At 40.3% G+C, this 23,735-nt stretch overlaps 2 protein-coding genes across 4 annotated transcripts in view; one reads left to right on the top strand and one right to left on the bottom strand.

Annotated features, from left to right (window-relative positions):
* The window catches only part of PREX2 (phosphatidylinositol-3,4,5-trisphosphate dependent Rac exchange factor 2), a 787,616-nt gene that overhangs the window by 728,213 nt on the left and 35,668 nt on the right, over positions 1 to 23,735 (bottom strand). For all 3 annotated transcript variants that reach the window (XR_008702179.1, XR_008702181.1, XR_008702180.1), the window contains exon 2: positions 23,268 to 23,371. The gene's annotated coding sequence lies outside the window, so the exon portion shown is untranslated. The remainder of the gene's footprint in view (positions 1 to 23,267; positions 23,372 to 23,735) is intronic.
* CPA6 (carboxypeptidase A6) overlaps positions 1 to 23,735 on the top strand; it is a 309,103-nt gene that overhangs the window by 272,434 nt on the left and 12,934 nt on the right. The gene's annotated exons all lie outside the window — the stretch shown is intronic.

The following is a 23,735-nucleotide window of genomic DNA, read 5'->3' as shown; positions in this document are numbered from 1 at the left end:
GCAATGAGGGCTGCGTGCCTGGAACTGAGAGAGGAGGAGGAAGGAGAGACAGGTAGAAGATAACGTCAGAGAAGCAGACACAGGGGAGATGATGTAGGTCCAGTATCTTAGGAAGGACTTGGGATGATGTTTTGAATGGGATGGAAAAAAAAAATTACTGGAAAGTTTTGAATTGAGAAGTGACATGACCTAATGAACTTTGAAGATAATTATTCTGGTTTCTCTATATCAAATGGATTGTTGAGGGCAGGTATTGATTGCTGAAGGCAGATGTGGGTGCATGCTCAGTTGTCTCTGACTCTTTGTGACCCCATGAACTGACCCCATGAGCCCACCAGGCTCCTCTGTCCATGGAATTTTCCAGGCGAGAATACTGGAGTGGGTTACTATTTCCTACTCCAGGAGTTCCTCCCAACCCAGGGATCCAACCTGCATCTCTTGCCTCTCCTGCATTGGCAGGTGGATTCTTAACCACTGAATCACCTGGGAAGCCCTGTTGAAGACAGATATTTGGATTCAAATTATATTGTGTTGGCCAAAAAGTTCGTTCGGGTTTTTCCGTATGCTGTCACAGAAAAACCCAAACAAACTTTTTGGCCAACCCCACACTTTTCCATTTAAAAACACTGCTTTTAAAATATAACTTTAAAAAAGTCTGACCTAAGAATATTATTCCCATTGACAACCATGGCATATACGACAATGAATTCTAAATGTTAACATATCTTTATTATATAAAGAACTAAGTGTTTGTTTAAGGAACCAAAGATAAGCAACTATGTGAGAAAAAAATATTTGCAGTAAATAAAGCAGAGAAAGTTTTACTATCATTTTTACATAAACACTTCAGAATCAAACATTACATAGTAAAAAGTGATTTTAAGCGTCCACATAAAATGTAAAGAAAAAGACTCTAGAGGCTGAGATTTTAAAAACAGTCATAATTCATGAAGATAAAGCCATATGATAAAATGGGCAACCTCCCAGTAATCAAAGAACAATATTAAAGTAAAACAAGATACCATGTCATCCATTAAATTATTCCCCAAATTATTTGATGTGATAACCTAAACTGGACACAATGGTAAAATTGGGAAAGCATGTACCTCTGGGGGCTTTTCTGCTGCTGCTGCTGCTGTCGCTTCAGTTGTGTCCGACTCTGTGCGACCCCACGGACGGCAGCCCACCAGGCTCCCCTGTCCCTGGGATTCTCCAGGCAAGAGCACTGGAGTGGGTTTTAGAAAGCAGTTTGATCGCACATCCAGAATGCCATTCATTCTTCTATTCACTCAAAAAAGAAAAGGTTACCACATGCATTCTTTTTGCCACACTAGGCTAGGCACCCAGCAAGTAGAGATGAATCCTACAGTTTCCCTGTCCTCATGGTGTTTAGAAATCTTTGAGCTTGAAGCAGGTGAACAGAAGAATGACAAAGGAGAAAGAGTGAAGGGTGGGGGGGAAGGGACAGAAGAAAAAAGGAGCAAAATGTTAGAGATATACATAGTATGGGCAGGGGTCCCCAACCTTCAGGATCTGATGCCTGATAATCCAAGGTGGGGCTGATGTAATAATAGAAATAAAGTGCACAGTAAATGTAATGTGCTTGAATCATCGCAAAACCACCCCCTGTACCCGGGTCCATGGAAAAATTATCTTCCACAAAAGCAGTCCCTGGTGTCAAAGAGGTTGGGGACCACTGGTCTAGAGAGACATACACACATGCAGATGATCCTCAACTTATGATGGTTCAACTTACAATTTTTCACCCTTACGATGGTGTGAAAGCAATACACATTTAATGAAGGATATACTTCAAATTTTGAATGTTGATGTTTTCACGCGCCAGTGATGCGTGGTATGATGCTCTCCTATGATGTTGTGCAGTGACAGTGGGTAGGTCAGCCACACAGCTGATACACTTGCAACTATTGCATACCCAGAAAACCAGTTTTCACTTTCAGTACATTATTCAATAAATTACATGAGATCTTCAAAACTTATTATAAAATAGGCTTTGTGTTAGATGATTTTACCCAACTGTAGGCTAATGTAAGTGTTCTGAGCATATTCAAGGTGGGCTAGGCTAAGTAAGCTACAATGCCCTGTAGTTCAGGTGTATTAAATGCATTGCAACTTAGAATATTTTCAATTTATCATGGGTTTAATGCCATCTGCATGTAACCTCACTGAAGTCTGGGAAGATCTGTATAGTAAGGCTATAAAGGAAAAAGGAACCAGTGCTATTTGATGAAGTCAGAAAAGTCTTCATAGAAGAGATAATAGCAGATTTAAAAATTAAAAATATATTTGTCATCAGGTAGACTGAACTGTGGGGCAAAGGTAAACACAGCAAAGACTTAGAGTTACAAGGGAATTCAGGTAGAGGAAACAGGTATGTTCTGGAGAAGAATAAGTAGGCAATTAGTGACATGTGAAAACAGATTTAATATCTTGGCACTATTAAAATAAAAATTATGATTTGTGATATGAAAAATTATCACCAGTTCTTAGGCTGTGGTTTTCATTTCTACCTTTCACAATATTTGAAGTTATTTTACAAAGTCATAAGTATAGTGAATTTGTAAGATTCTTGAGAAAAAATAAATGAAATTTTTCAACTACATATTAATGTAAATTTTAAAATCGTTTTTCATCAAAATAGAGTATGCTGCTGCTAAGTTGCTTCAGTCGTGTCCGACTCTGTGCGACCCCATAGACGGCAGCCCACCAGGCTCCTCTGTCCATGAAGGTAATAAATTGCTCTGTTTGAAGTTTTTGTTAGATTTTAATAGCAATTCAGTTTCAAAAACAATCATGGCCAATACTGTCTCTCTCAATTCATTTAATCATTTATAAATATTTAATAATTCAAATTCCTTAATGTAAGTAAAGGAAAAAAAGTAGCTGTTTTCATGTGAGTCTTAAACTCATTAGAATATAAATTACAGAGTTTTGTGCAGGAACATGAATAAAGTCTATGTACGAAATTTTTTAAAAAAAGAATATGCAACACGGTAAAGAATCTGCTTGCAATGTAGGAGACCTAGGTTCAATCCCTGGATTAGGAAGATCCCCTGGAGGAGGGCATGGCAATCCACTCCAGTATTCTTCCCTGGAGAATCCCCATGGACAGAGGAGCTTGGCGGGCTACAGCCCATGGGATCGCAGAGTCGGACATGACTGAGCAACTAAGTACATCATGCAACATTAAACAGGCTTGGATGTGAGCATCAGGTGACCCTGGGTGGCTAGCGCACAGGATGCCTAGAAGGACAGGTGAGAGATGAAGCAGGAGAAGGTCCCAGTGTACAGGTCATGAAGGACATGCTGAATTTCAAGGCTGTGCTGGGCTCTATAGATTTGATCCTAGAAGCCGTGCCTTTCAAACTGAACTGAGGTTATATGCTTATAGATACACATCCCAGAGAAAGTCACCAAAAAGCCATAGCACCCCTTCAGGGCATATCAATTTCATTTGAAGATTTCAGAAGGGGAATTATTATTTTATGTTAGAACAAACACAAATACATAATTGAGTCAACCAGACAAGTCACATGAATTTTGAACATAAAACAAAGATTTCAAAGAAGTCATGGACTTAAGAGTCTATGTTGATTTTGCCTCCTCGGAGCATTTTGATGGAAAAGTTTGACCAACACTGGGTAATTGGGGGCCTTTTAAGGGAAGGATCATTAGGAGCTTTCAAAGCTGGGAAGGAAATGACTGATCTCTGAATGTCAGTTGAACAGGAGTGTCAGACAAAGGATCAGTCACGAAACTACAGCAGGACCATCACCCTGGGGGAGCGGCAAGAATGGAGAGGAAACCCACACGTGAGAAATGAGGAAAGATGCACTCACTGGACCCCAGTGAGATGTAGATGATGAAGTCAGAGGGAAAAGAGAGCAGCCTAGGACGATTCCATTTCTGGTTAGAGCATCTGGCTGGTGGATGGGGTATCACCTGCCAAGATCTGGCATCTACCAAGAGGTGAGGATTTGGTGGAAAATCAGAGTCCAGTTTGGGGCAACGGATCTCAAATGCTTGTGGGAATCTAGGGAAAGATGTACAGCAGGTAGCTGGATACAGGCTTGGAGCATTGAAAGGGGTCTGGTCTGAACAAACAGGCTTGTGGGTCTTCAGCACATCGAGAGTAATTGAAACTTCAGGGACAGATTAGATCAGTACACATGAATAGTAGAAAGAGAAGCAAGTCAAACCAGAACCTTAAACCTGTGCATACCCTTGGGACTCAGGATTCCATTTTAAAAACACATTATAAGGAAACAGAGGATGATGCTGATCACAATGTGATCTATATCAACAAAAGATTGAAAACAACCCAATGTTGAACAACAGGGCAATGATTAAATACATTAATGTATGCCCATTTGGTGAAATTTTAGGAAACCATTAAATGGATCAAAAGTTCATTTAAAAATAACAACAACAACAACAAAAAAAAGAGGCTTCCCTGGTGGCTCAGTGGTAAAGAATCTGCCTACCAATGCAGGAGACATAGGTTCGATCCCTGGTCTGGGAAGATTCCACATGCTCCTACACCACAACTATTGAGCCTGTGCTCTAGAGCTCGAAGACCACAACTGCTGAGCCCACATGCAGCAACTACTGAAGCCCGTGTGCCCTAGAGCCTGCACTCTGCAGCAAGAGAAGCCATCGCAGTGAGAAGCCAGTGTGCTGCAACTGAAAAATAGCCCCGGCTCACTGCAACCAGAGAAAAGCTGGTACAGCAACAAAGGCCCAGCACAGCCAAAAATGTAAATAAATAAACTTTTTTATTTTTAAATAACAAAAAGGGAATGCCCCAGTGGCCCAATGGTTGAGACTCTGTGCTTCCACTGCCAAGGGTGAGGGTTCGATCCATGGTTGGGGAACTCGGATCCCACAAGCCCCATGATGTGGCCAAAAAATAAATTTTTTTAATAAAATAAAAATAACAAAAAGCTTATGATATAATATTGAGTCTGATTCTAATTTTTTTCACTGTGATTACAATTCTATAAAACATATAGTGATGATTCCATGTGTACATATGACAGATATGTGTATATGACATATACACATTTACATACTAACACAAGAGAAAAAAGACGGACAAAAATATGCCAAAATGCTGGAATTAGAGGACTAGTGGTGTTTTTCTCTTCTTTTAAATGTTTTCTAAACTTAATTTTAGAATTTCACTCTAAGAAATAAATTTGCCTTTAATAATGTATAGTCTGTATTTACTTCTCCCATACAACCAGCAAGTGATAAGCCAAATAATCAATCAAGTGGCATGGGTTTTTTTAAAGATGTATATTTTGAAAAAGAATCCCAGAAATAAGTGTCATTTAAATATATGCTCTTGTTGCCACTAATGAAACCTTAAATAAGCCCATCCTATTACTGAGAACTTAGAAAAACTCAGTAGAGGCACAGAATTTATTCAACAAATTTATTGAACACCTACTACATGCTGATACTCTATTTGGATTCTATTTTGGAATAAATGTTTCCTCAGATCAAGGAAACAGTTTCCAATTTTCTTCTTCAAAGTATTTTTCTCTGCTTATCTGTGTTCAAATGACACTTTAAATAAAAACATCTTTGCTGACTATCCAACTTGGACCTATTGATATTCTTATAATTCTATTTACATTTCTGTGTGTTAAAAGACATAAAGAAAATAAAATTTGAAGGATACAGGATGCTGTGAAAGTGCTGCACTCAATATGCCAGCAAATTTGGAAAACTCAGCAGTGGCCACAGGACTGGAAAAGGTCAGTTTTCATTCCAATCCCAAAGAAAGGCAATGCCAAAGAATGCTCAAACTACCGCACAATTGCACTCATCTCACACGCTAGTAAAGTAATGCTCAAAATTCTCCAAGCCAGGCTTCAGCAATATGTGAACCGTGAACTTCCTGATGTTCAAGCTGGTTTTAGAAAAGGCAGAGGAACCAGAGATCAAATTGCCAACATCCGCTGGATCATGGAAAAAGCAAGAGAATTCCAGAAAAACATCTATTTCTGCTTTATTGACTATGCCAAAGCCTTTGACTGTGTGGATCACAATAAACTGTGGAAAATTCTTAAAGAGATGGGAATACCAGACCACCTGACCTGCCTCTTGAGAAATCTGTATACAGGTCAGGAAGCAACAGTTAGAACTGGACATGGAACAACAGACTGGTTCCAAATAGGAAAAGGAGTACGTCAAGGCTAGATATTGTCACCCTGTTTATTTAACTTATATGCAGAGTACATCATGAGAAACGCTGGACTGGAAGAAACACAAGCTGGAATCAAGATTGCCGGGAGAAATATCAATAACCTCAGATATGCAGATGACACCACCCTTATGGCAGAAAGTGAAGAGGAACTAAAAAGCCTCTTGATGAAAGTGAAAGTGGAGAGTGAAAAAGTTGGCTTAAAGCCCAACATTCAGAAAACGAAGATCACGGCATCCGGTCCCATCACTTCATAGGAAATAGATGGGGAAACAGGGGAAACAGTGTCAGACTTTATTTTTCTGGGCTCCAAAATCACTGCAGATGGTGACTGCAGCCATGAAATTAAAAGACGCTTACTCCTTGGAAGGAAAGTTATGACCAACCTAGATAGCATATTCAAAAGCAGAGACATTACTTTGCCAACAAAGGTTCATCTAGTCAAGGCTATGGTTTTTCCTGTGGTCATGTATGGATGTGAGAGTTGGACTGTGAAGAAGGCTGAGCACCGAAGAATTGATGCTTTTGAACTGTGGTGTTGGAGAAGACTCTTGAGAGTCCCTTGGACTGCAAGGAGATCCAACCAGTCCATTCTGAAGGAGATCAGCCCTGGGATTTCTTTGGAAGGAATGATGCTAAAGCTGAAACTCCAGTACTTTGGCCACCTCATGCGAAGAGTTGACTCATTGGAAAAGACTCTGATGCTGGGAGGGATTGGGGGCAGGAGGAGAAGGGGACGACAGAGGATGAGATGGCTGGATGGCATCACTGACTCGATGGATGTGAGTCTGAGTGAACTCCGGGAGTTGGTGATGGACAGGGAGGCCTGGCGTGCTGCAATTCATGGGGTCGCAAAGAGTCGGACACGACTGAGTGACTGATCTGATCTGATCTGATACATTTCTGTTAAGAATGTGAATGAGTAGAACTTCTTTGGAAGGGTATTTGGCAATGTCTACCAAAATTGTTTTAAAATACACATCATTTTGACTGAATAAATAATTTTACTCTTAGGAATATGTCCTATGGCTATATTCACATGTGTAGAAAATAACATATATACAAAGATATTCATTGCAGCACTCTTTTGTCATGACAAAAGATTAGAAGCATCAAATTCCACCAACGAAGGACCAGTTAAAGAAGTTAGGCTATAATTATACAGTGCAATAGTCAGAATTAGACAACTATTTTATGGACTGATATGGAAAAATCTCCAGAATTACACATATCAACACACACAGTTGAACAGAGTAAGGCTTTAGATTAATATATATAAAGAATACTACTATTTGTTTTAAAAAAGGGTTTTTCCTCAAAAATGGGTATTTTAACTGGCTTTTTGCTTATCAATGCAAAGCCTAACCATGGAACAGTACAAGAAAGTAGTAAAAGTGATTGCATCTCAGGAAAAGAAATGGATGGCTAGACAGATGAAACGGGAGCACTTGACATGGCAAACCATGTATATCCACTGGACCTTCAAAAATAAAATTAAAGCAGTAAAAATAAGATTCTTTTCTGAAAAAACAAAATAAACTTTCAACTAAATCAAGCTCCAAAGGTACTATTATTAGTAAAACACAGGAGAGTGAGGCCAAAAAGCAGTAATTCATGGGCCTATAAAGAAGTCATATCATACTTTTTCCACCAGCATACCTCACTGCCTCCACTCACTGCCCCACCACATGGGGTGGAGAGTAGTAAGTCACAGACTATCTAATCTAACACACAGGCTTCCCTGGTGGCTCAGTGGTAAAGAATCCACCTGTCAACACAGGAGACTTGGTTCGATCCCTGCATCAGGAAGATCCCCTGGAGGAGGATATGGCAACCCACTCCAGTATTCTTGCCTGGAAAATCCCATGGACAGAGAAGCCTGATGGGCTACAGTCCATGGGGACACAAAAGAGTCAGACGTGACTTAATGACTAAGCAACAACAACAAATCTAACACCAAAACATGATCCTCTACCCATCTGGACTTCCCCATCATCCCTCTCAGTACTACCCTAGAAGTGTTGACTGTGAAAGAGATTGAGAGAAAAAGGTTTTACTTTGATTCAAAACATTTTACAAAAATGTATTGTTATACAGAAAATGTACATCAGCAAAAAATATTTTAATTAATGTGACATATTCCATTAGGATACAATATCTATTTTCTTACACTGACATCTGTTTAAAATCAGGTTCCAGCATGTCATTCCAGACTAAGTAATTCTGAAAGAGAAATCCCAGAATGGGCTTCCAGCAAGTTCCATAACAACAACAAAATAGCACTAATCCATTTCATTTACCACCCCTATATTGAGAAGGACATGGGCAACAATCAAAGACAAAGCAGTAATATGATTTAAAACTATTGATTCCCTTTTAATTTATTCTCATTCTCAGGTATATTCTTATTCTCAGGTATGGTTTTATTTGCACATATTTTAAGAGTACACTGGAAAGCCAGAAAGCAACATCTTTGTTCAGCTCTTGTTCAATCTCTCACCTTCTTTTACAACCTTAAATTATAATAAAACTGACCTTAAAATATAAAACACAAGTGGAATTTTAATGTGATAGACTAAGAGGGACCTTGCTGTAGGGCAGATTGACTTAATAAACATTTATTGAGTCCCTGCTATGGCTGATAGGCAAATAGGAATACTATCCAGTTCTTGTTCTTGGGAACTGGTGGTCAGTGAGGGAGACTGGCAGGTAAACCACCAGCTGTGCTTTGAGACTGAGTGAAAACTGAAAACCAGAGGAACAAGTGTCACCCTTACAGAGGCGAGAGGGAAGAGAAATCCTGACCAGCGTGAGACGGAAAAGCTGCAGATCAGTGGCTTTTGAGCTCAGCCTTCAGGTGTGGAAGGACCTTGATAGGTTGCAAGAGAGGAGCCAGACAGTCCAGGCTGAAGGAGAGGAACAAAGGCAAGGAGGTGTGGGGGAATGAGGAAGCAGGAACTGACAAGCGAGAGCAGGGGCTGCTTGTGGGGTATGCAGGAGAGAAAGTGAGTCTAAAAACGTTCAGTCAGCCTGGGCTTGGGCACCGTGCTGAGGGTGGTTGCATGAGGAGCCAATGAGAACTGGGGGGAGGGGTGCTGGATAGGGTAACACGATCTATTTGTGTTTTAGAAAAGGTCTCCGATAGCAGTAGAAAGGATGGATTAAAGTGTGTGGTGACAGGGAGACTAGCTGAGAGGGCATGGTGTTGTCCAGGTGAGAGATGAGGGACGTCAAAATTAGGATCGAGCCAAAGAGGAGAGAAAGCAGACACTGGAAAGATAGAGGGATAAAACATGGTGACTGACTGGAGGAGGGATGGGGCACAGTAGAGTTTAAAACTCAGATCTTTAGCCAGAAAATTAGCTTCCCTATGTATCCAATTAAAGAACTTTGACCCTCAAACCAAAGAATGTCAAAAGAGAGAAAAAATAATAATTTTGTAGAAGCACCCCCTGGTCTGAATCATATTAATAAATGCATTCATTTACTTAATATTTCTAAAAGCAGTATGCTAGGTAAAGGGATACAAATAATAAAAAGACATGATTCTTGCCCTCAAGAATCTAGTTAAAATCTTGAGAAAGAAGAACAGAGCTGGAGGAATCGAGCTCCCTGACTTCAGACCATTCTACAAAGCTACAGTAATGAAAAACAGTAGGTACAGGCACAAAAACAGATACACAGATCATGGAACAGAATAGAGAGCCCAAAATAAGCCACACAGTCATGGCCAATTAATCTATGACAAAGGAAGCAACAATATACAATGAAGAAAGACAATCTCTTCAGTAAGTAGTGCTGGGAAATCTAGACAGCTTCATGTAAAAGGATGAAATTAGAACTCTAACAGCATATGCAAAAATAAACTCAAAATGGACTAAAGACCTAAATATAAAACCAGAAACTATAAAAGTCCTAGACCTGGCTTCCCAGGTGGCTCAGTGCTAAAGAATCCTCCTGCCAGTGCAGGATACATGGGTTTGATCCCTGAGTCAGGAAGATCCTCTGGAAGAGGAAATGGCAACCCACTCTAGTATTATTGCCTGGAAAATCCCATGGACAGAGGAGCATGGCAGGCTACAGTCCATGGGAGCAACTGAGCATACATAAAACTCCTAGAGGAAAACATAGGCAGAACACTTTTTGACATAAATCGTAGCAATACATTTTTTTTGTATCTGTCTCCTAAAGCAGAAGTAATAAAAAGCAAAAATAAAAAATAGAACTTAATTAAACTTAAAAGCTTTTGTACAGCAAAAGAAACCATCTACAAAATGAAAAGACAACCTACTGAATGGGAGAAGATATTTGCAAATTATATGGCCAATAGTGATTAATTTTATCCAAAATATATAAATAGCTCATACAACTCAACATCAAAAAACCAACACAACCATATTAAAATGGGCAGAATATCTGAATAGGCATTTGCCAGAGAAGACATAGAGATGGTCAACAGGTACATGAACAGATGCTCAGCATCACTAATCATCAGAGAAATGCAAATCAAAATCACAATGACATATTACCTCACACCTGTCAAAATGGCCATCATCAAAAAGAACCAAAATAATAAATGTTGAGGAGGATGTGGAGAAAAAGGAACCTTTATACATAGTTGGTGGGAATGTAAATCGGTGCTGCCTCCATGGAAAATACTATGAAGGTTTCTCAGAAAACTAAAAGTAGAACTAACATGCTGCTGCTGCTGCTGCTAAGTCACTTCAGTCATGTCCAACTCTGTGCGACCCCAGTGACGGCAGCCCACCAGGCTCCCCCGTCCCTGGCATTCTCCAGGCAAGAACACTGGAGTGGGTTGCCATTTCCTTCTCCAATGCATGAAAGTGAAAAGTGAAAGTGAAGTCGCTCAGTCATGTCCAACTCTTAGCGACCCCATGGACTGCAGCCTACCAGACTCCTCCATCCATGGGATTTTCCAGGCAAGAGTACTGGAGTGGGGTGCCATTGCCTTCTCCGGACTAACATAGAACCCAGCAATTCCACCCCTGCATATATATCTGAAAAAAACAAAAACCCTAATTTGAAACAATACATGCACCCCAATATTCACAGCAATGTTATTTATAATTGCTGAGATATGAAGGCAACCCAAGTGTCCAACAAGAGATGAATGGATAAAGAAAATGTAAAGAACAAACTAGGGTTATCAGTGGGAAAAGGGAAGTGGGGCGGGACAATATAGGAATAGAGGATTAAGAGGTGCAAACTATTCTGTATGAAATAAGCTACAAGGATATATTGTGCAACACAGGGAATATGGCCAATATTTTATAATAAGAATAAATGGAGTATAAAAAAAGATTGACAGTTAAGTGAAAATAAAATTAAATTAAACTATGATAAATGCTGTTTAGGGATAAATAAAGGATGATTATAAGAGTGTATTTGTGTCCTATTGACTTCCCTGGTGGCTCAGACGGTAAAGCGTCTGTCTACAATGTGGGAGACCTGGGTTCGATCCCAGGGTCAGGAAGTTCCCTGGAGAAGGAAATGGCAACCCACTCCTGTACTCTTGCCTAAAAAATCCCATGGACGGAGGAGCCTGGTGTCCATGGGGTCGCAAAGAGTTGGACACGACTGAGCGACTTCACTTCACTTCATTTAGTGTCTGCTCTAACAAATTGCCACAAACCGAGTAGTTAAAACAAAACAAATTTATTTTCTTACAGTTCTGGAGGCCAGATTTCACCAGGCTAAAGGTGTGCTAAGCCCCCATTCCTGCAGGAGACTGTAGAGGAAAACACTTCCTTGCTTCTTCCAGCTTCTTAGTGGTCTCTTGTATTCCTTGTGACCTCTTCCTTCTCCTTCAAAGCCAGCACCCTAGCATCTTCTCTGACTCAGCTTTCCTCTGCTTCTGTCACATGCCCTCTGTCTTTAATCAAATTTCACTCTTAGAGGATACTTGTGATTACATTAGGGCCTACCCAGATAATCCAGGATAATCCCCCCCACCCCCGTGTCAGACTCCTCAGTGTATCACATCTGTAGAGGCCCTTTTCCATTTGGGGAAACATTGACAGATTCCATGGGTTAGAACCTGGCAATCTTTGGGGGCCATTATTCAGCCAACCAGCCCCTTTCTCCTAAAGGCTGTGGTGAGTTTTAAGCAAAGGAACTATGTGGTAAGATTTGAATTTTAGTAAGATTAACTTGGAACTTCTGAGGATGCAGAAGAAGAGCCTGGAGTCAGGGAATCCCTCCAATAATTCTGGAAAGTTTGATTGAAACCATAGTAGTTGGGTTGGGTGTATTGGTGGGAAATTAAGATGGCACCAACCGCTCTTTGCACACTGCTGGATGCAATAAATGATTTCTGGTTTGGGCAATCAGGTGCCACAAATGAAAATTTGTAATACAAGAAGAGAAGCAGATTTGGAAAGGGGTTGGAGGACCTTAGGCAAGGAGGGAAGTGTTTATTGAAGAAAAGTATTTCTAATCTGAGAATTAAACAATGTGCTTGCAAACAGAAATCAATTTACATTACTTGTGTTAGTAAGTTTTATCCTCATATTCTTAGAACATAATCTAAGGATGTTAAAGAAAAATAAGCATGTAATTATACTGAATTTTTTTTCATCTGGAATCTGCAACCAACAGTCCCCAACCTTTTTGGCACTAGGGACCAGTTTCATAGAAGACAATTTTTCCATGGACTGGGGGCATTGGGGGTGGTTTGGGGATGATTCAAGCCCATTACATGTATTGTCCACTTTATTTCTTTTATCATTACATCAGCTCCACCTCAGATCATCAGTCATTAGATCCCAGAGGTTGGAGACCCCTGCCCTAAACTATCAATGCTGTGAAGTCACAGCGATCTTTCTCATCCAATAGTTCTCAGTTTATTTTTCCCACTGCTACATGCCCAGCTGAAAAGAGGGGCACACTCCTTTTGGTTCATTCCAACACACATGTTCTAATTGACCTTTTTACTCCCCCATTACAAGCTTATGTTAGAATAAATTGAGTTATTTATCAGGATAAATAAACCAATTCTTTTAGTTCAACAATTTTGTAATGTGAGAACCAGCTACTGTCAGACAAACCCCAGGACTGATAGCAACACACTGTCACAGAAACAGAGCAGGATCCTATGGTCCTGGCCCCCCTTCCCCCACCCCTTTGTGTCCTCAGTCTGCCTTTGGTCTGTGAAAAAAAAAAAACTTTAACCAAAGGATAAGTTGAATCACAGAAGTGAGAAAATGCAGAAACAAAAGAAAACAGGCAACCAAACTAAATAATAATAATTTAGTCACTAAACTAGAGATAGCATCACTGACTTAATGGATATAAACTTGAGCAAACCCTGGGAGATAGTAGAGGACAGGGAGGCCTGGTGTGCTGCAGTCCATGGGGTTACAAAGAGTTGGACACGACTTAGTGACTGAACAGTCACTAAGCATAGTCAAGGACATTTAGTTCCTTCTCAAGAACTACGAATAATATTCTGAGCTATATCTTGTGATCTGTCTTATAGATACTGAAACCCCCACAAGGTGGAAGTTAACTATTGCAGTACTTGAAGACCAGATTGTAAGCATGACATAAGCTCCCATAATTCTGAGAACCAGCCTCAAAGAAATGGAAACAAACAAACCCTGGAACTGAAGATTAACTGTACATAAAACAATCATCATGACGCTGGTCAGACCACTGATGACCAATTTCAAAATGCTCGTCAGAGCTGACTGTGCTGTTTCTGCATGTAACCACGCCTCCTCCCTCTGTCTATAAAAACTCTTGCCCACTGGTTGGGGGTGAAGGGAGTCAGCCTTTGGACAGGCGTCTGCCTTCTCCCTCACTCCCCCAGCCTCCAAAGTGGAAAGTTTGTTGGCATCCAAAATACAGCAAACTTTGTACCAACCTGGCCTCTTTATTGGCTTTTGAGCAGTGAGCAGCCAGACCCCACTTTCAGTTACATCACAGCAGCACATAAGAATCACTAATTCGGTCCCTAATCCACCCAGGACCAGTGAAGCCAGAGCAGTGACACGCCTGTTCACTGAGCTCATTAGGACAGCTCTGACCAAGCCCGGTCTTGTGATTTTCAGCCCATTGCTGCTTCTAGTATCAGTTCCTTCTCCATTTTTTCTCTATAAAGACTACCTTCCACCTCATTTTACCATCCAGAAGGACTAAGGTTCATAGAAACAACAGAATTTTTTTTTTTTTTTTCAGTAAAGTAGTATCTTTTCAAGTTTCATCCATCTTGAGTCCCATCTAGTTTCTTCACTATTACAGCCTCACGGGGCCTTCCCTGGTCTCCCGCGCTCTCTCCTCCCTTTGTGCTCCTATGCACTCAGCCTGCACCGTGCACTTTATGGCTGTTATATCCTATGTTGTCTTCTCCTCTCGTTTCCTTATATGTGCACGCACTGTCTTCTGCCTAGATTTACGAGGTCCTTGTAGAGTTTTGCATCTGAGAACTCAGAAATGAAAGAGGTGATCTATGGTGTGGAAGTTAAACTGCTGAAGCATTCAGAACAGAGATGTCTGCTGCTTTTTTGACGAGACTACCATCTCCCCCCTCTGCACTGCAGAGATCCTGTTATATATTCTGCAGTTGTTCTGCATGTAAAGATGGGAAAGAGACTGTTTTTTCAGCTTCAGAAACAATATATTGGCTCCCATAAACTGAGAGAAAACTAATAACCTGTACATTCTCATGCTCCTAAAACCTAGAGTGATGGCTTAGATGATTCTTGTTCCTCTCCCCCAGAAGTATGTTTTATCATTGTTTCTTGGCTATGGAATTCTTTTATGGTGTTGTTTCTTTGAAATGTGTCCTGGTGCTTTAGCTTTCTGCTATCTTGATCTTCTGGAGTACAGCAGCTATTTCTGATCAGAATCTGTGTAATTGAGGCTAGGTTTGGACAGGACTCTTCAAATTGTATATCCAACATGGTTACTTAAAATCCGCCAGGGACTTTCTGTTCAATAATATTTGTGAGCTGTTTCTTCACATTTTAGTAAAGCCTGGATAGTGCCCCAAAAGGCTATAAATAAAATTAGATTGTTTTAGTGGTTTTCTTTGCACCTGAATTAATTTATTTCCATCTTAGAGGCCCCACTATTCAGGATTCTGATTTTATTTTTTAAAGACAAATAAGTAAGGCAAAAAATTAGAGATACACTGGCAGAAAGCATTCTCAATGTGATATCCCATTTTGCTGCTGAATCAATACGTAATCTGTAGTAAATAACCGTGGCAGGATGCCAATCAATAAAATTAAACCATAAAGTGCTATAGAATATTCCAGTGTCTATATGTGTTTCTCAGGCAAACAGCATTAAATTGAGGGATAATCCTTCTCCATATTATACCATTTAGCTCATATATGATAATTATGAAATAAAATGCTTTTGAGTTTATTTTGCACCCAACATTGGTCAAGCACTCTGCTTTGCCTAATCGAGTAGGGAAATGGGTTTGCATACATTTTAACATAGGCACTAAGTTTTATGACAAATGCAGATAAAGGGCGTTACAGGCATACAAAGTACAGGCACCTAACCCAGCCTGGGGGCCACTGGAAAAGGTGCCAAGGAGAAGTGCTATCTGAAGAACAAGTAAAATCAGACTGGGAAGAAAAGAGATACATCAGACAAGGGAACAGCACGTACAAAGTCATAAGACAAGGTGTGTGGAATATCAGGAAAATAACCAATAGTGTGGTGAAGAGTGTAGTGTATTAAAAGTAGAAGTAGAATGTTTAAGACAGACTGGTGGAACCTAAAATTTCAAGCAAATCAACAGAACAGATCATGAAGGGCCTTATCCCATAGGCATCTGGCCAGAAGGAGAAAGCATAACCCTCTGACATTCTGAATTCTAAAAAAGGGGGAACTATGTAACCTTGAAACTATTATAGAACTACAGAAGGTCCATGACATCATCTGGTAAATGGTTAAATACCAATCACAGTGCTCTCTGTATAGCAACAGGACAAAAATCACCAATTGGGTTTTGATTTTTTTATTTTTGGCTATGCCTCTCAGCATATGGGATCTTAGTTCCCCTTCCAGGGATTGAACCCATGCCCCCTGCAGCGGAAGTGCTGAGTCTTAACCACAGGACTCCCAGGCAAGTCCCATAAATTCATTTTTTTTTTAAGACAGAAAAACACACAACAAGATGAACTGTAATGCCTTTCACTACTATTTTCAGACACTTTGACCACACTACCTCTCTGGCCTTTAAGCCATAGTAAAGACCTCCCAGGTGGTGCTAGTGGTAAAGAACCCACCTGCCAATGCAGGAGATGTAAGAGACGCAGGTTCCATCCCTGGGTCAGGAAGATCCCCTGGAGGAGGGCATGGCAAGCCACTCCAGTATTCTTGCCTGGAGAATCCCATGGACAGAGGAGCCTGGCGGGCTATGGTCCATGGGGGTGCACAGAGTCAGACACGACTGAAGTGACTTAGCACCCACTCAAAGACTTTAGCACTTTATCTAGAAGGCAGCCAATGAAGGCCTTTAAACAACAGAGCAATAAGATCAGTTTTACGTTTTTAGAAGATTACAATGACATTGTTGAGAAGGCTGAATTCAAGGCAAGCCAGACTGAAGGCAACGAACTATTGTGGTAATGCAGGGGAATAATGCTGAGGGTCTGCACTTTGCTCGTAGGAGTCACATAGAGGTGGAACAGATGGGATCGACTGAATTTCCTCTCCAACAGCATGGAGGGATTAGGGAGAGGGCTACTTTCAGGGTCTCTCCATCTAAGTTTCTGACTTGAGCCACTCAATGAATGAGGGAAATATAGGTTAAGAAACATTGCAAGAGGTCACTTTGGTGGGTAGGAAAGACAGAGATGATTTCATCTAAGGACAGCTTGAGCTTCCAGTGCCTCTGAGACAAGCCGGTGGAGACATGCAGAAAGCTTGAGATAGAGATTCAAGACATTGACTTGAACTAGATATTTCCTACTCAAGAATATTGCTCCAGGAATTTTCCCATCTCTATTGTTTTGTTGTCTGTTTGTCTGGTTGGCTGGTGTGTTTGTTTGGTTCTCTACTGGGCTTTCCCCCATCAGCATGAAAGCATGCCATTATTCCTCTCATCTGAAAAAATCCTGTCTCCCCTTCTTCCACCAGCTACTGCCCCATGCCTTTGTTCCTTTTTAGCAGAGTCTCATCCTCTCCTAGTCCCTACACATAATATTATACTATATAAACTCACTGCACATAGTATTATACTCTAATCAAATCCCACATTGCTAAATACAATGGTCACGTCTTGATCTCACCTTACTTAGTTTCTAAGCTGCTTTGACCACGTGAATCATGCTTTATTTTTCAAAACATTTAGCTTCACTTGACCTCCATAATATAAAACTCTCTTCCTAACCCACTGGTTTCCTCATCATTTTTTTCACTCTAATTTTTTGGGGTAGGAGTCGGACATGAATGGGCGACTAAGGCAAACACACACATATACCATTTTTCTAGATTCCACATATATGTATTAATATACAGTATTTTTTGTCTCCTTATGACTTACTTGCAAAGCAGAAACAGACACACAGACTCTAATATATGGGTACCAAAGAGTGGGTATGGTTGGGAGATTGGGATCAACATATATACACTACTGTGTATAAAACAGATAACTAATGAGAACCTACTGTATAGCCCAGGGAACTCTACTCAGTGCTCTGTGGTGACCCAAATGGGAAGGAAATCCAAGGAAGAGGGGATATATGTATACGTATAATTGATCCACTTTGCTGCACAGCAGAAACTAACACAATGTTGTAAAGCAACTATGCTCCAATATAAAAACCAAATTAAAAAAAGAACTTCACATGACCTGGTCCCCCGTTGATTGTCTGATCTCGTCGATTTCTACCCCACGCTCAACACTTGGCTGCATGCACACTGGCCAGGCACACGCCAGGCCCGCTGTGGAGCCATCACATTGGCTGTTAGCTCCACCCAAAACACTCTTCCCCAGCGGCAATGGCTGACCGCCTGTGTTCTTCAAGAATGCTCAACTTCAGCTACTAAGAATAGCTCTCAGTGCCATCTTTGTAATCGCAACTCACATCCCCAGAATTCCTGATCTTTCTTTTACTCTCTGCCTTTTCTCTGTTCCACTTCTACTACACAGTGCAATTACTTAGTCACTGTGTTGTTCATCTCCCCATCACTGTCACTGCCACCGTTAAAATGTAAATTCTATGTGGCAGAAAACTTTAGTTTGTTCACTGACCCGTCCTAGTTTGAGGTGCATAGAACTAAATGAATGAAACTATCAATACATAAGCAGAAGCTGAAGAAGACATAGTCATTGAGAGATTATTGGAGAAAATGGACTAAGGGCAGAACAACTGGGTACTTTTCTTTTAAGGACTAAAAGAGGAAGACAAACCCATAAAGAGGGCTGAGAAGGAAATAATATAGTTGTTGGAAGAAAAATATAAGAGGAGAATGTGGGGGAGAAGGGGAGGGAGGTTCAACAGGGAGGGGATATACGTATACGCATAGCTGGTGCATGCTGTTGTACAGCAGAACGGCTTCACAGCTGAATTCTACCAAAAATTTAGAGAAGAGCTAACACCTATCCTGCTCAAACTCTTCCAGAAAATTGCAGAGGAAGGTAAACTTCCAAACTCATTCTATGAGGCCACCATCACCCTAATACCAAAACCTGACAAAGATCCCACAAAAAAAGAAAACTACAGGCCAATATCACTGATGAACATAGATGCAAAAATCCTTAACAAAATTCTAGCAATCAGAATCCAACAACACATTAAAAAGATCATACACCATGACCAAGTGGGCTTTATCCCAGGGATGCAAGGATTCTTCAATATCCGCAAATCAATCAATGTAATACACCACATTAACAAATTGAAAAATAAAAACCATATGATTATCTCAATAGATGCAGAGAAAGCCTTTGACAAAATTCAACATCCATTTATGATCAAAACTCTCCGGAAAGCAGGAATAGAAGGAACATACCTCAACATAATAAAAGCTATATATGACAAACCCACAGCAAACATTATCCTCAACGGTGAAAAATTGAAAGCATTTCCTCTAAACTCAGGAACAAGACAAGGGTGCCCACTTTCACCATTACTATTCAACATAGTTTTGGAAGTTTTGGCCACAGCAATCAGAGCAGAAAAAGAAATAAAAGGAATCCAAATTGGAAAAGAAGAAGTAAAACTCTCACTATTTGCAAATGACATGATCCTCTACATAGAAAACCCTAAAGACTCCACCAGAAAACTACTAGAACTAATCAACTAGTAAAGTTGCAGGATATAAAATCAACACACAGAAATCCCTTGCATTCCTATACACTAATAGTGAGAAAACAGAAAGAGAAATTAAGGAAACAATTCCATTCACCATTGCAACGGAAAGAATAAAATACTTAGGAATATATCTACCTAAAGAAACTAAAGACCTATATATAGAAAACTATAAAGCACTGGTGAAAGAAATCAAAGAGGACACTAACAGATGGAGAAATATACCATGTTCATGGATTGGAAGAATCAATATAGTGAAAATGAGTATACTACCCAAAGCAATCTATAGATTCAATGCAATCCCTATCAAGCTACCAACAGTATTCTTCACAGAGCTAGAACAAATAATTTCACAATTTGTATGGAAATACAAAAAACCTCGAATAGCCAAAGCAATCTTGAGAAAGAAGAATGGAACTGGAGGAATCAACCTACCTGACTTCAGGCTCTACTACAAAGCCACAGTTATCAAGACAGTATGGTACTGGCACAAAGACAGAAATATAGATCAATGGAACAAAATAGAAAGCCCAGAGATAAATCCACACACATATGGACACCTTATATTTGACAAAGGAGGCAAGAATATACAATGGATTAAAGACAATCTCTTTAACAAGTGGTGCTGGGAAATCTGGTCAACCACTTGTAAAAGAATGAAACTAGAACACTTTCTAACACCATACACAAAAATAAACTCAAAATGGATTAAAGATCTAAACGTAAGACCAGAAACTATAAAACTCCTAGAGGAGAACATAGGCAAAACACTCTCTGACATACATCACAGCAGGATCCTCTATGACCCACCTCCCAGAATATTGGAAATAAAAGCAAAATGAACAAATGGGACCTAATTAACCTTAAAAGCTTCTGCACATCAAAGGAAACTATTAGCAAGGTGAAAAGACAGCCTTCAGAATGGGAGAAAATAATAGCAAATGAAGCAACTGACAAACAACTAATCACAAGACTATACAAGCAACTCCTACAGCTCAACTCCAGAAAAATAAATGACCCAATCAAAAAATGGGCCAAAGAACGAAATAGACATTTCTCCAAAGAAGACATACAGATGGCTAACAAACACATGAAAAGATGCTCAACATCACTCATTATCAGAGAAATGCAAATCAAAACCACTATGAGGTACCATTTCACACCAGTCAGAATGGCTGCGATCCAAAAGTCTACAAATAATAAATGTTGGAGAGGGTGTGGAGAAAAGGGAACCCTCTTACACTGTTGGTGGGAATGCAAACTAGTACAGCCACTATGGAGAACAGTGTGGAGATTCCTTAAAAAACTGGAAATAGAACTGCCTTATGATCCAGCAATCCCACTGCTGGGCATACACACTGAGGAAACCAGAAGGAAAGAGACACATGTACCCCAGTGTTCATCACAGCACTGTTTATAATAGCCAGGACATGGAAGCAACCTAGATGCCCATCAGCAGATGAATGGTTAAGAAAGCTCTGGTACATATACACAATGGAGTATTACTCAGCCATTAAAAAGAATACATTTGAATCAGTTCTAATGAGGTGGATGAAACTGGAGCCTATTGTACAGAGTGAAGTAAGCCAGAAAGAAAAACACCAATACAGTATACTAACACATATATATGGAATTTAGAAAGATGGTAACAATAACCCTGTGTACGAGACAGCAAAAGAGACACTGATGTATAGAACAGTCTTATGGACTCTGTGGGAGAGGGAGAGGGTGGGAAGATTTGGGACAATGGCATTGAAACATGTGTAATATCATGTATGAAACGAGTTGCCAGTCCAGGTTCGATGCACGATACTGGATGCTTGGGGCTAGTGCACTGGGACAACCCAGAGGGATGGAATGGGGAGGGAGGAGGGAGGAGGGTTCAGGATGGGGAACACATGTATACCTGTGGCGGATTCATTTTGATATTTGGCAAAACTAATACAATTATGTAAAGTTTAAAAATAAAATTTAAAAAAAACTAACACAACATTGTAAAGCAATTATACTCCAATAAAAATAATAATAAATGAAAAAAAAATAGTAGAGATGGGAAAAGGAGGAGAGTATATCAGAAGCCAAGGGAGGAAAATATTTCAAGCTCTGTGAGAAGCCAGGTAAGGCTTCTGGTCTCCTGAAGGATCACCTGGTCCTTCTTAAGCCATGGACCATTTTCCTGCTTCACTGGCCAGCCTATACCTTTTCTGGCCCTGTCCATCCTCCACACCCCTCTGCTCTCTCTGCACGTTCCTTGAGGAAATAGTTCTTGATGGAAATGTGGCATAAAATGGAGAGTGAGGTGACCAAGCAATACAGAATATAGAGTTTTATAAGAAATTAACATTTGTGTATAGAATAACAGTCGCAAATATTCAAACAATAAAGTCTGAGGCTAAAGGGAAAAAAAAATGCCTTCCTGTTGTAAACACTCCCCTCCAGTTACAAATATCTCTCCATCCATCCTCTGAAAGAAACGTATCAGCATACTGTCACAGCTTTTATGCAATCTAAGAGGAAACTTAATGGCCCTTTTTGGCTATGACCTATTAAAAGCTCACTCATGAAACTATCACTCAGGATAGCTTGTGTTAGGGGCAAGGGAGGATTTGCATCTACATGCATAAACAATTGGGGCTCATCACCATAGAGAAGAAGTTTTGAAGTAACCCATTTCCTTGCTAAACATTTATTAAGGTATAATCTTGGGAACGGAGAAGGCAATGGCACCCCACTCCAGTACTCTTGCCTGAAAAATCCCATGGATGGAGGAGCCTAGAAGGCTGCAGTCCATGGGGTCGCTGAGGGTCGGACACGACTGAGCGAATTCACTTTCACTTTTCACCTTCATCCATTGGAGAAGGAAATGGCAACCCACTCCAGTGTTCTTGCCTGGAGAATCCCAGGGACGGGGAAGCCTGGTGGGCTGTCCTCTATGGGGTCACACAGAGTCGGACACGACTGAAGTGACTTAGCAGTAGCAATCTTGGGAAAGCTCAGAATTTCGGATTTGAAATTATTCAAGAAATGCTTAGGTAATAGAGTGTTTTCATACACCAACAGGCTTTTTGAAGGTAGTTTGGTGGTGGTGGTGGTGTTGCCCTGGTGAGTCCTCAGCGTTCCATGGAGATGAACTGGTATTGTCTAAGCAAAAACCTGGATTCAATGAAATAGTCCAAGATATAAGCACCCCCCCTGAGGAGGGTCAGCTCAGTTTATTCATTCAACAACAATTAGAGTGGAGCAAAGGTGTCCACTTTGCTAAGTACTGGGAATAATAAGGCATGACTTCTGTCCTAGAGGAGTTCACCCTCTACAGAAGTGGTAGAGTCTATAAAAATAAATAACTACAGTACAACATACATGCTACTGAATTTACAGCCAGACATAGTCATCTGTAGAACTATTCTATATTCCAAACCCTGCTGTTCTTCCCATCCTGTGTTAGATCTTTACCACCTATGTTAGTAAGCGATGTTACAAAAACCTCAGATATACCCAGAGAAGATTTAGTGAAGATGTGGGAAAGCAAGTGCTTCAGGTCAAGAATAGTGTCTCCCTGTGGCCACACAGCCAGGGATACAAGACTCTCAGCATCCCACCTCAATCTCGCCGCGAATGCTCCCCACTCCAGAAAGGAATACTAGCACTAGCTCTGTCTTCAGTACAGTGTAGTTATCCCCCTTGCTACTCAGAAGAAGTGTATTTCTTGGAAAAGAAAAGCATTGTTTGGTTTTTCTTACCTTATAAAGGATAGAAGACGGCAATCCTTACCCACTATTAGATGAAAAACAAGTAGATCTCTAGCTTCTACAGATTCAGGAATGGCTTAGAAATACTTCACAATCTATAGAAAGAATGGAAAATGAGAATACTAAAGAATTATGGGCCTTCTTTCTTGACAGTTTGAACAAAGCAAGTAATTTAGCAACTTAGAATGTTATTTAGAAGAGGGTCTGATTTTCTAAAGAAATGTCAGTTGAGCTGTCACTCATTATCCCAATATGATATTATCTAAGGATACAGTTATCAGAAAACACTATTTATATGTGTAAATAACATATATTTAATATAAAATTTAATGGGCCACATTTTTTTTTATTTTGACAGCACAGAAGGCTCCAAAATGAAGTTTAAAGAGATGGTTTGGACAACTAATTCCTAGTTAGGTCTGATGGATCTGGTAGAGGACAGGAAGGGGGAGAACAGGA

This window comes from Bubalus kerabau, chromosome 14 (genome assembly GCF_029407905.1).
Source record: "Bubalus kerabau isolate K-KA32 ecotype Philippines breed swamp buffalo chromosome 14, PCC_UOA_SB_1v2, whole genome shotgun sequence".
Taxonomy (NCBI): Eukaryota; Metazoa; Chordata; class Mammalia; order Artiodactyla; family Bovidae; genus Bubalus; species Bubalus kerabau.
This window is presented reverse-complemented; position numbering and strand designations above follow the sequence as displayed.